The following is a 12,849-nucleotide window of genomic DNA, read 5'->3' as shown; positions in this document are numbered from 1 at the left end:
AATTATATTCTATCAGAAATAATCAATAAATAAAAATTTTTTTTCTTAAGCTATATCTGATATATTTAATACATTCTGTTTCAATGATTCTCTTAACAAAATATTATTCCAATTCTCGAAAAATACATTTTTTAATTTATTAACAATCCAACAATGATTATAAATATATTAAAAATTTTAAAAATTATGATCATATTTCGTATCTTGTTCATTCTTCATTTCTTCTCTTCTCTATAAGTATTTATCATCTTCTCGCTTCTTAATTTCTCACGATAGAAGGTGAATCTCACGCAAGTAAGCAGGAGGACAACAAGCAAATAACGAATTCTTGATCGTCATCTTAACGAGAAATTGCAAGAAAAAATATCTGAAGGTGACCGTAACCCTTTGCAGTCCAGGTGGTTTCGCTGCTGTTGGTAACTAGATATCGGGGTGGATTCAAGGAAGAGAGAATATGGCGAGAAAGAAAGAAGAGGAACGAGGGAAGCTGAGGTGAAAAAAGGCAGGAACGGACCACGTAGTATGAGTGTAATACGCAACCTGCCTGCTCTTTGGCACCCGTGCCAGATGTTTCTCTCATTTCGGCTATAAGAAGCAAGAACGAATCGGCCTACACTTATATTAGCATTTTCTTTCGGTTTCGGAATTTACGCAAACGTTCCATCGGGTAAATTTGTTCTGTACGAATCTTTCTTTCCCCAATAATAAATGAAAGATACTTTAGTGATTATTGATTTTCTCGAGAGTAATTTCGAACTAGAATTTTCTTTTTTAATTAGTTTATAGGCTGCTTGTTAAGTCACGCATATTGGCCACATTTAAAATTGAAATCAATTGATTAAACAAACTCGCATTAACACGATTAATATTTATTAAATTATTTTAAGAAAGATTTTGATAGAGTTTTTTTAATTATTGAATTTTTGTGTACGAAATGACAAATTTCACAAATTAAGTGACTAATATAAATTAGTATCTGTTTACTTATAATATTTTTTGAATCTGAATAAATTTCAAATTTGAATTTAGGTGAATATAACTAGAATAACAATTGTCTTATTATAAATAAATCAATTTTGTATTATAATAAAATAATCCAATCAAATTGTAATACTTTTTGCATATAAGTTTAAAATTCAATATATAACTTTCGAAAAAGTAAAAGGTTAAAGAAAGAAACAATCCGTCATAATATTACTTTAATATTATGAACTTTAATATTATTTTTAATAAGTTAAGGATTAATATTAATTAAAATTAATGATAAAATTATCAAAAAACTATGAAAAGTTAATATTTCCAAATATAGAAATTAGCAGATTAATCAGTTCTTTTTCATAATATTTTCCATAAATAAAAGAATACGAATCAACTTAATAGAAAAATTTTCGAAGTAAGATTTCGAAAATATTTTCTAAAATGATATTGCAATAAGAATACTAACATTATTCATTTAATTTAATAATAAATATTCTCGAGAATATCTTTCAAAAGTTCTTTTTAAAAAGATTTGTAGATTTATTTTTAATATAATAAAATTTAAAACGAAAAAATTAACTATAAATAAAATTGTTTATTTGCATATAAGAGTTTAATATTTATTTATATTATTTATATTTATAAATTTAATAATATTATATTAAATTAAAATTCTTATTAGTTAAGAATTCGATCATCTTATCTGTAATGACATAGTATTTTTCTATTATATATAAAATTTTGTTGAAATTAAATAAATGATTTACGATTTCTAAGATAAAAATATTAACATTTCTGCAAATAATTTCTTTTAAAATACATATAATTACAATATTTTAATCTGATTTCTTCACAAGTAAAAAAATCTTTGATTTCTTTCGAACAGAGAGAGAAATTATAATTAAAAGATAAAATATTCGTTTTTTAAAACGTCACATAAAGTATAAGTGAGCGAAACTATATAAAGCTTTTAAAGATAGAAATAATATCATAAAACAAAATTAAATGATGATGATATGTTCACTCATATGTATTCTCATATAATTTTAAAAAATAATTTATAAATTTGTTTGTACTTTTCGAATATATCATTAACTGTAAGATTAAAAATTAAATTAATAAATTTGATTAATAAATTAATTCAAATAAAATATTATTTATTTAAAATTATTTATTTAAAAATTATTTATATAATCTTCAGCAAAATAAAATTATTTTTTTTTATTTCTATCAAAAAATAATTAATGAATATATTAAAATAATTGATATTTTTTATCTTTATTTCAAATAAAATATCCTCAATTTAAAATATATTTCTATTTAACAGAGATAAAATTTTATCAATAACTTTTTTGTCAATATTATAAAAAACAATTGAAAAAAACAGAAAAAATTATACAGTTCATTAAAATAAACTATATAACAAATTTATTTTTCAAATAAAGCAAAAATTTAGCAATTTTTCAATTTTTCATAAAATCATTGAATATTATTTTATTGATATATTTTATTGAATATTATTATATTAATATATTATTGATATTATTTTCGCAATATATTCTGAAAAACACTAGATGAATCGCAATTGAATAATTTGTATACTTGCAAACCGATGACTATCTTGTAGTAGACAAAGTGGATGGTTGATTCACAAAGAAATCCTAACAAGGATTCGATTAAATGTTTTGAATTCTATTAGAGTTGCCAAATGAGAAGGGTTTTGAAAAAATATTCTCTGTTATATTTGGAAACTAACAATTTTCTGTTTTTTTTTTTTGGAAGATAATATAATAACGTGTTTACTGAATTGAAATATTCAAAATTGATTAAGATTAACAATTAATTTGTAATTATTTTCAAACCATCATAGAAAATAATAATAATTATAATTATAATTATTAAGAATATTGTTTTATAACAATTAATTTTAATTATTTTCAATTCTCCACAAATGTTATTACATCTTGAAATATATATTATAATATCTTTATCATATAATTTTAACATATATATACAAATTTTATTTAAATAGATTTTCTATAAAATATTTATTAGAAATATTAAATATTATATATTATTAGAAATTAATATATTATATATTTATTAATATTCAGTTTTCAATAAATATAATTAAATATAAATAATTTATATATATATTTCATAAAATTATTATATATATAAATATAAATATAAATATTTTAATATTCAAATATTATTGGAAATTATGTACTTATATCTGTTATATATCAAAAAAATTTATATCATTTTTGTTAAGGATAAACTGAAATTAAAGTTTTACAATATTACTGTTAAAACATTTTATTTAAGTGGTATAATATATATTTATTGATAAAATTTAAATTTAACATTATTCAGATCATAAAAATTAAATCACATGTTTATTATTTTTTTTAAATATAATATTAATAATATTCTATTAATAAAATGATTTTATATTAACAAAACGTTTCTATATAATACAATGTTACATTAATATGATATAATAAAATTTGATATGCAAAACTTATATTTTATATTAATGAAATTCATATTTGTTTTTTTCAATCGTTGATTTATAAAATTTTTATAATAGAATTAACGTGATATTATATATAAATATGATATTATAAAATTTTAATTAACAATATTTTATTATTCTTTTCATTATTAAAAACAAAATAAATTTAAATATTTGTTATAATATCGATTAATCAGATTATAGAAGTACATTCAAATAAGTGATTTTTATTTCCAGAATGAAACCATTGTTTAAATACATGACATTTTATATATTTAAATAATCGATTTTTTTTATTTTGATTTAATAATCGAAATTAGAATAATTGACATTTTATCATACATACAATATTTTTTTTTAATCAATCAATTAATTATCAATAAAATTAGATCAATGAAATTATTCTTAATCATTATTGTAAATATTAAAATAATAAAATAAAATAATAAAAAAAAATTTTAAATAATTATGAATTTAAATAACATTACCGATTAAGGAAACGATTCAAACATATTTTAAATGCCAGAAACGTCAATTCCAAATGGTATCCCAATTTTCAATCATTACATATTACTAATCATGGTACTCGTACAACGTTCTTTCATTTCACATAGAGGCAATTGAACTAGTGAACCATGGACAAAGAAGGTTTTGCACAGCTTTGTCTTGAAGGCAACGATATATTGCGTCACGGAGATTCGAGATTGCGTTCGTTTTACTCGAGTCACCCCGTAGAAACTTGGAATAGTGCGGGGCGGCTCGACCGAATAAAGCACTCGAACAAACAATACGGCTTCCCCCAGATGCTTCCGGTCTCTTATTTCACCGGATAGCCATATGAACACGTGCCCCGTTTCCTCTTCTTTTTCCTTCCGTCTAAGCACTGAGTATTTCCTTTTTCCTCGTTGCTTTTCCAATACACTTGATAATTCAATATCAAAACGACTGATAAAGATTTTCATTCGATTTTTGTTGTTACATCTTTGTGACATTTTTATTAAGTAATTGATCTTCTGTGTTGAAGTATATGTATATTCGAATATTTTTTAATTTGTTTTTTTAATCTTATATAGAATCTTTAAAATTATTTAATTAGAAATGAGACTATATATTGTTAAAATAATTGTTAAAATATTGTTGTTTTGATTGTTATTAAAAAAATGCATTGATATAATAACATATTGGATAATGAGAGAAATGATGTTGATAAATATCTTTGAATTTCTTGTCTAAAATTTTTTATATTTTTTATATATTTTTTATTTTGTTTTTTATTTTTTTTTTAACTAAAATTTTGAGATTTATTTAGATAGGAAGAAAAATTATTTTGATTATTATTGAAAAAACTATTTTATTTTATTGAATGAGTAATATTAATATACAATTATATATTTTTACTATTTATTTTGTTTTTCTTTGTTGCTTTTTTATTGAATTTTGAAGTTTATTTATATAGAAGTGAAAATCGTGATTTTGCGAATTTCTAGAATTTTTGAAAGTTTAGAATATTTAACAATTTGAATTATATAAAATAAATTCAAGAGTACAATATAGTATATAATAATAACAAAATAGAATACTTAATAAGATACTTAATAATAATAATATTAGATCACTAATAACTAAATTTGTTTTAATATTTGTTTTTGTATGTTTGTTTCAATAGAATCTGTTTATTTTTTTATTTATCTTAATACTTATGTACTATATATATATACTTATATATGTATATATATTACATATATAGTTTATTACATATATATTACATATATAAAGATCCTAAATTTAAAAAAAAAGTTAAAAAATTACTTAAATATTTACAAGTTAATACTCTAATAAATATAAATAAACAAAAAATTGCAGTAAATATTACTAAATTACAAGTTATCTGATTTGATAAAGAAAGTATTTATAATATAAATTCACTATTATTAGTTACTAAATAAATAATAATTCACAACTAGACTTAACATTAATATTTATAATATTTTCAAAAATATAAAATTTAACAAAGAAAGAATTTATAAAACAAAAAATATAAAATTAGAAGAAAATTATATATCCAATAAAGTTCTATGATTTACATCTTATTTATTTTCTATTATTATGAACTAATAAATTTATTTGCAAAAAAATAATTTTATTTATCAAATTTGATCTTTAAATCTCTTCTTTTTCCAATGATGATCTCCTACACGAGAATATACGTATATATATATATATGTTCCTTCTTTGTTGTACATGTACTATCTTGCCGCATATTGCAGCTATGTACACTAACGAGACGATGGACCACCTGGAGGATGTTGTCGCGTGCCATTACGAGTCCCGTTGGTAAACGTTTAACGAAGATATCTTCAGAGCACGTGTCAGGACGTGGTTCTATATAGCAATAAAAGCCTCTTCAGACTTTAGCCTCTCTGGAGCTACTCGATCCTCTTCCGCCTTAGCGCTTATGCTCGAGGGTAAAGCAACGGTATATATGCACTACTCTTCCTTACCTTGGAAGGTCTGCGTTTCCTGCGAGGCACGCGACTCGATGTCCAGCTGCTTCCTGTCTGCTTTTACTCCTTCTTCCCTTTCCATCGACCCACGCGACACCATAGTCTCCTCTCTTAACCGACTATCCTCTTCGTGTTTCACTATGCTTGGATGTTTCGTTTTTTCAATTAAGAAAACTTGCAACTGGAGAATATAAAATGAATTTTTCTCTTTTTAATGGCAATTTTGGATAAATGTTTTTGAATAAATAGATGTAACTTCTGAACAATTTTTGAAATACGGTCTAATAATTATTAATAAATTCATGTTCTTTGTTTAAGAGAAAATATTCAATGTGAGAATTTAGAAAACAATGTTGCAAAAAGAAATGTAAAATTAACGAATAATAATTTCAATTTTAAATAATTCAATAATAATAATAAATTCAATTTAAGAGTTTTAAGTTAAAATTTTTTAGATATAAATTATGTATATTTTTCATAATTCATTTAGCATTATCGATAGAGAATTTATAAATTCAAATTTTAATAGATTTAATAGTTTTTAACTATTAATTTGATTTTAAATTATGATAATGAAATAAGAATTCAAATTCATTACATAATAATTGAGAATTAATTTGTATTGCATAATGATATAAATTTTATTTTCTTATTGTTCCAAAAATATCGAAATTTTTTTCTTTATAATATTTTTTAAAATCTATTTAATGAATTTTACTATAATAAAATGTTTTAATATTGTAAATTTTTTCCATTCATTGTTCAAGAAATATTGAATTTTCTTTCAGGAATATTATTTACTGAATATAAAGTAACAAAATTTTAACAAATATTTTTAATAACTTTTTTAATAACTTTTTAATAACTTAATATATTAGATAATTATCTTTTATTTAATTATTTACAATTAATCGTCTTTTTCATTACTAAAAACGCCTATAAATATGTATATAATAATATTTAAATAACGATATTACATAAATCTTATTTTTTATATATTGAAAAATTTAAATGAATAAATTGAAATAATCTAATTGGTTTTTTACTTGTGTCTCTATGGAAAAAAGAGCCATTGAGAGGTATAAAAATTTAATCTCAATTTGAATTTTAAAGTAGAAAATCAAGTTTCTTTGAAGTAAACATAAAATTGTCAGAAATTTCTTTATGATCTAACAAAACATTCCTTCCTTATTTGCGCTGAAAATGCTCGTTCGTGTATCTGCGGCGAAAGAATCTGTTAAAAGCAAATAAATTATTTAAATCGAAACATGAAAATTTCATGAATTGTTTCGAATTACACTTTGATAACAAGAAAATGGTTTGTCTAAATAGAGATGAAAGAAGTAAAAGATTATGAAATCACGAAATTTGAGATTGGAGAGGATGGCGAAGTTAGCGAAATAAATGGAAGAGACAGATCGCAATGCAGACCGTGCAACGATAGCATTGACGATATTCTGTCGCTGGAACATTCATGTTGTGATATCGTTAGTGGGGGGTAATGTAACAACTGCCGTGATCTGATGCCGTCAGGTGGCGACACAGGTACGCTTGGCACGCGCCGTCACACTTGATTATACGGTCATTCAAGGCATTCGCCAGTAGCGTAGAATTCCTTTTCGAAATAATATTCTATTTACTTTATATTACGATAGCCTTGGATTTATTTTATCTAATCTTAATTTTTTGTATTTGAGGATTTCTTTTAAATGGAGTCATTTAAAATTGCTGTTTATTTAAAATTTTTTTTTACTACTTAAAAAAACAATTTAAAAATTTATTATTTAAAAAATATAAATGATTTCGTAACGAAAAAGTTAAATTTTTTTCTAAACTTGAAGTTTCTTTCAAATTTTGAAAAAAATATTATTTATTGTTATAACTAAAGATATATCAACATAATTTTCAGATTCGTAAAACTTAAATCTTGAATGTTTTCTAAAATCTAGAAATTTTAACATATAGAATACTTATTTATTTTTGTATAAGAATTATTATTTTGAAGCAATAATCCAAATTTTAATAAACTTTAATTTTTGAAATTTTTAGATTTAATAATAATAATCAGCTAATAGTAATAAAAATTATTATTTCTTAAAAATTAAACTTTTATTTTATAAAATGTCAAATGATTATTTATTGAATCACTCAATCGAATCGTTATGTACTCAATATTATGTACAAAAAATATAAATAAATTATAAATTAATTAAGATAAAGCTATAAATAGATAAGATATAAATTATTTTTTAATTATTTATTATTCTTTATAAAGTTTAAATTAAAAAAATAGTAACAAATTTCAAGGTTCATGAAACTTTTTAAGATTTGCAAAGTTTTAAAATTTTTAAATTTTGAATATCACATTCTTAGTTATAGAAATATATATTTATTATTTCATTATAAATCATTTTAAAAGATTTTTTTCTTAATAATAATCGGAATAATAATAAAAATACTTTAAAATAAAAATTCAAGGAACAATATTATTTTATATATTGTTATTTAATATTAGGTTTTATTTTTCTTATTTTCATTTTTAAATTTAATTTTACAATTAATTCAAAAAAATATTCATTATTAATCAAATTAATATTTATTATTAAATTAAATATTTATTAATCTTATTCTAGGATTTTAAAGTATAAAAGTTTTAAACTTCGTCATAATTTTATTTTCAAATAATAAATGACGCTATGTTTCAGTATTTCACGATTAAAGGTTAACTTTTATAATTTTAATAATAAATAAAAATGATTTTTAATTAAGATACTTTAAGATCTTATTAAAAATTTAATATATTTCTGTATGTTATGATAATTAATTGTTAAATATTAATATTTTGTTATTTATTTGAATATTTTAATGATAAATCTAATATTATAATATTTAATATTTTTTTTTTATAGAAATATTATATAAAAAATTTTTAGAATTATTTAAGAAAAATTTATTCATGTCTATTTATAATCAATTTTAATTCAAAATATAATAAGTAATATTTATAATATAATAATATAGTTAAAGTGTCAAGTTAAATTATAGTAGTAGTGATTGATATTTTATTATCACCTATACAATCACGTTATTATATAATGTATAAAATAAAATTAATATATAAAAGCTATATTTATGTATAAAATGCATAATTTTATTTTAAATTTTCTTATAATAAAAAAAAATAATACTATATAGTCTATTATTTATAAAAATTTTATAAAAATTTAGAAAAATATAGAAAATATATATAATTAATTTAATAAATTGAACAATATGAAAAAAGAATTTAATTATAAATATTTTATAAATATAATTTTCATTTTTCAATATTATATTCTTTTATATATATCTATAATAATTTCTATAAAATAACGTTTTTATATAAATTTAAATTCTTTTATCCGTCATTTTTTATATTTTATTAATTAAGATTATACAATTTTATTTTTAAGATCGATGCTATTAATTAATCTAATATAAATATTATTCGTAATAAATAGCATATCAGGAATAGCATATCTTATATTCTCAATATTTTTCAATACAATACAAATTTTTTTGAAAACCATTTATTTCACATATAGTTTCAAGTTATTCAAGTTTTTATCTATCTATATTTTTATTAATGTTATTATTTCGATATATAATTAGTAATGATTATTTTGTTCATATTATACATTATATTTTTCAGAAATTTTTTCGAAATTACAATAAATTAGAAATTTTTTTGTACTATTATTTTGATTTTATTTTCGATATAATAACATTAATTTAAAAAGAATGCAAAATTAAATAAAGAAAAAATTGTTTGTTTCTTTTATCGAATTAAATTATAATTTTATATATATATATATATATATATATATATATATATATATATATATATAAATATATATTTTTTTTATGGATTGCAAAATAATATATAATATATAATAGTTTTGATAAAATTTAGTTTTCATAAAATTTATTTTCTAAATCAAATAAATTATTTTCTAAAATGAATCTAGAAATCTAAAATTTTTATATGATTTTTCAAGCTTACGCCACTGTCATTCGTCTTCACATTATGAATCGAGCAATGGACAATATCCGAGTCCCTTTCTTTCTTTGCCTTGTTTCCTTCTGTTTCGTATTCACTATTCTATATTTGCCTCGCGAAATGGCACGCAGGCGCAACCTGCAATTTAAACGATATCGATTGTTGTAATTAACCCACGACATCTACGGTATGATATCGCGTGCATAGATGCGTGCATGTTCGTTCATCGCGTGCATTCGTAGCCTGCCGGCTACAGTGAAATCGCATTTCACGAACACGGACTATTTTCATCGTTACCGAACGGGAAAGTTTCGAGTGTCATCCATTTCCGCCTCTACGCGCATGGATTATCATGAAGTAGTTAGGTTAGGTTGTCATAATTCGGCCATGGTTCGATCGTAATAACCAAATTTGTCAATTTGTCTCTTTATAAACAACTAACAGTTTGTAGATAATCGATGTAAACATATATAAATATTCCCTGATATTAACTTGAAAATTCTATTTGAATGGAGAACGTGATGCTAGTTGGAAGTTTGAAATTCCTTTGGGAGAGGAATTTCTCGTGTATCTCGTCTGGAAAATGTGAACTTTATTGGAATAAACAATAAAATAACAGGACAATGATTTGATAAATAATTCTATTTTGCTTTTTGTTTTATTGAAAGTTATATTTTTCTTTAAATTAGGCATTATGGTAGGTACTATAATATTCATTTTTATTTATACATATTATCGAATTAATAATTCAAAATAAACTTCAAAAGATGAATTTATTATTATATTTTATCAATATAATTAAATTAATGAATTCATCTCGATGTGGACATATAATCCTAGCTAAATAAAAACATAGTTTCATTTAAAAAAAGACTATCTTAAGATTTAAAAACATTTCTACTTAGATTTATAAATTTTTATGTTTTCACTTTATCTATTAGTCACATTATTATTAAAACCCTTTTAAAAAAATAATTTTCATATGAAATAATTCTTTAAATTATACTTATTTTAGGAAATAATTCTATAGATAAATATTATGTTATATATAATTGTATAATTAAATATTAACATATGTAATATTATATGTAATATTTATATATTTATATATTAATAAACATTATTTGTTTACATATATATATATATATATATATATATATAAACAAATAACTTTTATCATTATTTATATGTTGTTAATACTAGAAATTTAATATATAATATTTTACCTCTTAAAAAAATAAAAACAATTTTTATGTATGTAATAATGTAATTGTAAAAGTCAATTATTTGTTTAAAATTATATGAAATCTATTAGATATGTAACGAAAGTGAAAGAAAAGAAAAAAGAGAGAAAAATGAAAAAAAGAAAAAAGTCTTTTATTCTGTTTTTACTAGTGATAATAAATTGAATAAGTTTATACAAAAAAATATTAGCTAAAAAAAATACAATTAAATAAGTTGTACTTGTGAAAATTGTATTTTTAATGTATGAAAGATTACTGCTGGCTGAATAGTGGTGCCATCTACAACTTAACTTCTCTTTTTAAAGTCTTTTTTATGTCTGAATTTTTAAAAAATAAATTTAATAAATAATTTAAATAAACTTTAAATTATATTAATTTATATATAACTGAGATTTATAATTTTGAAATATTTTTTTTCTTTTTTTTGTTTTCCAAATTAATTGTTTGACTTTTTTATCAGTAAAAAAAAAAAAAAAAGTTATATAAAGTTTTATAATATTTGTGATTTACCATAATATTTTTATAATAAATCTAATTAAATCTCAAATTAATAAATAATATGTATTATTTACATATTTTAATATATCTATATATTTATCCAATATATGTTTTTCTAATATATCTATATTTTTTCAAATATATAAAATTATATTATGATTATGATATTATATTATAATTATTAATTTATAATAAAATTTATAATAAATAGTTTCAAAAAAAATATATTTTTAAAATTAAATGAATAATAATACATAATAATACATTCTGTAATTTTATTAGTGAAAAAAGAAATGTCTACTTGATATACTACATATATGTATAAATATATTATTTTGATAGTAATCATATTTTTTTATTAATAATATAAATGGCATCATATATATAATAATAATATATACATTTTTTAAATAAAATTAATAAAAAATTAATAATTAATAAAAAATATTAAAAATAAATATTATATTAAAATTAATATACATAAATAATTTTAGATAGAAATATTTCATATTTTTTTTTATATAAATATAAAATAATAAAAGATATGATGAATTAAAATGAAGGATAGTATTAAATTAAATTTTATATATATATTATCCTATATTTTATTGTTTTAAGAAAACAACAGAAATGTTTTATTTCTTGTAAAATAAATTTCTTTTTTAAATGTTAACACTAAAGTTAGAGAAACAAAATATATTTTTATGATAATTTTGAAGGAAATTAAAAAATCAAATCACAAATTTAATATATATATATATATATATATATATTTATTTATTGAATTTGTGATTTAAAAATTTATATTTAAAATATATAGATTATATTTAAAATAGATAGATTTTATTTCATTTTTTATATAAAGAATAATTTTTTATAAAAAAAATATTGTTATTTGATAATAAATAATGTATTTATTTATATTTTTTCTTTTTTATAGAAAATAAACTAAAATCTATCTATTTTAAATATAAATTTTTTACTAAAACATTTAAAACAAAATTGTAAAGTTTTATTATATGTATATATAATCAATACAATATACGATATTAACGCAATATAATAATT

At 19.7% G+C, this 12,849-nt stretch overlaps 1 protein-coding gene and 1 long non-coding RNA gene across 2 annotated transcripts in view; one reads left to right on the top strand and one right to left on the bottom strand.

Moving 5' to 3' along the window:
- Positions 1 to 12,849, top strand: part of LOC724287 (protein rhomboid) — an 869,734-nt gene that overhangs the window by 37,015 nt on the left and 819,870 nt on the right. The window lies entirely within an intron of this gene.
- Positions 5,789 to 10,130, bottom strand: LOC113219127. Its single transcript, XR_003305777.1, has 3 exons — positions 10,043 to 10,130; positions 5,998 to 6,181; positions 5,789 to 5,878 (listed from the first exon to the last, which is right to left on the bottom strand). It is a non-coding gene; the product is annotated as an uncharacterized LOC113219127 (long non-coding RNA).

The sequence above is a fragment of the Apis mellifera genome, linkage group LG11 (assembly GCF_003254395.2).
Source record: "Apis mellifera strain DH4 linkage group LG11, Amel_HAv3.1, whole genome shotgun sequence".
NCBI classification, from domain to species: Eukaryota; Metazoa; Arthropoda; class Insecta; order Hymenoptera; family Apidae; genus Apis; species Apis mellifera.
This window is presented reverse-complemented; position numbering and strand designations above follow the sequence as displayed.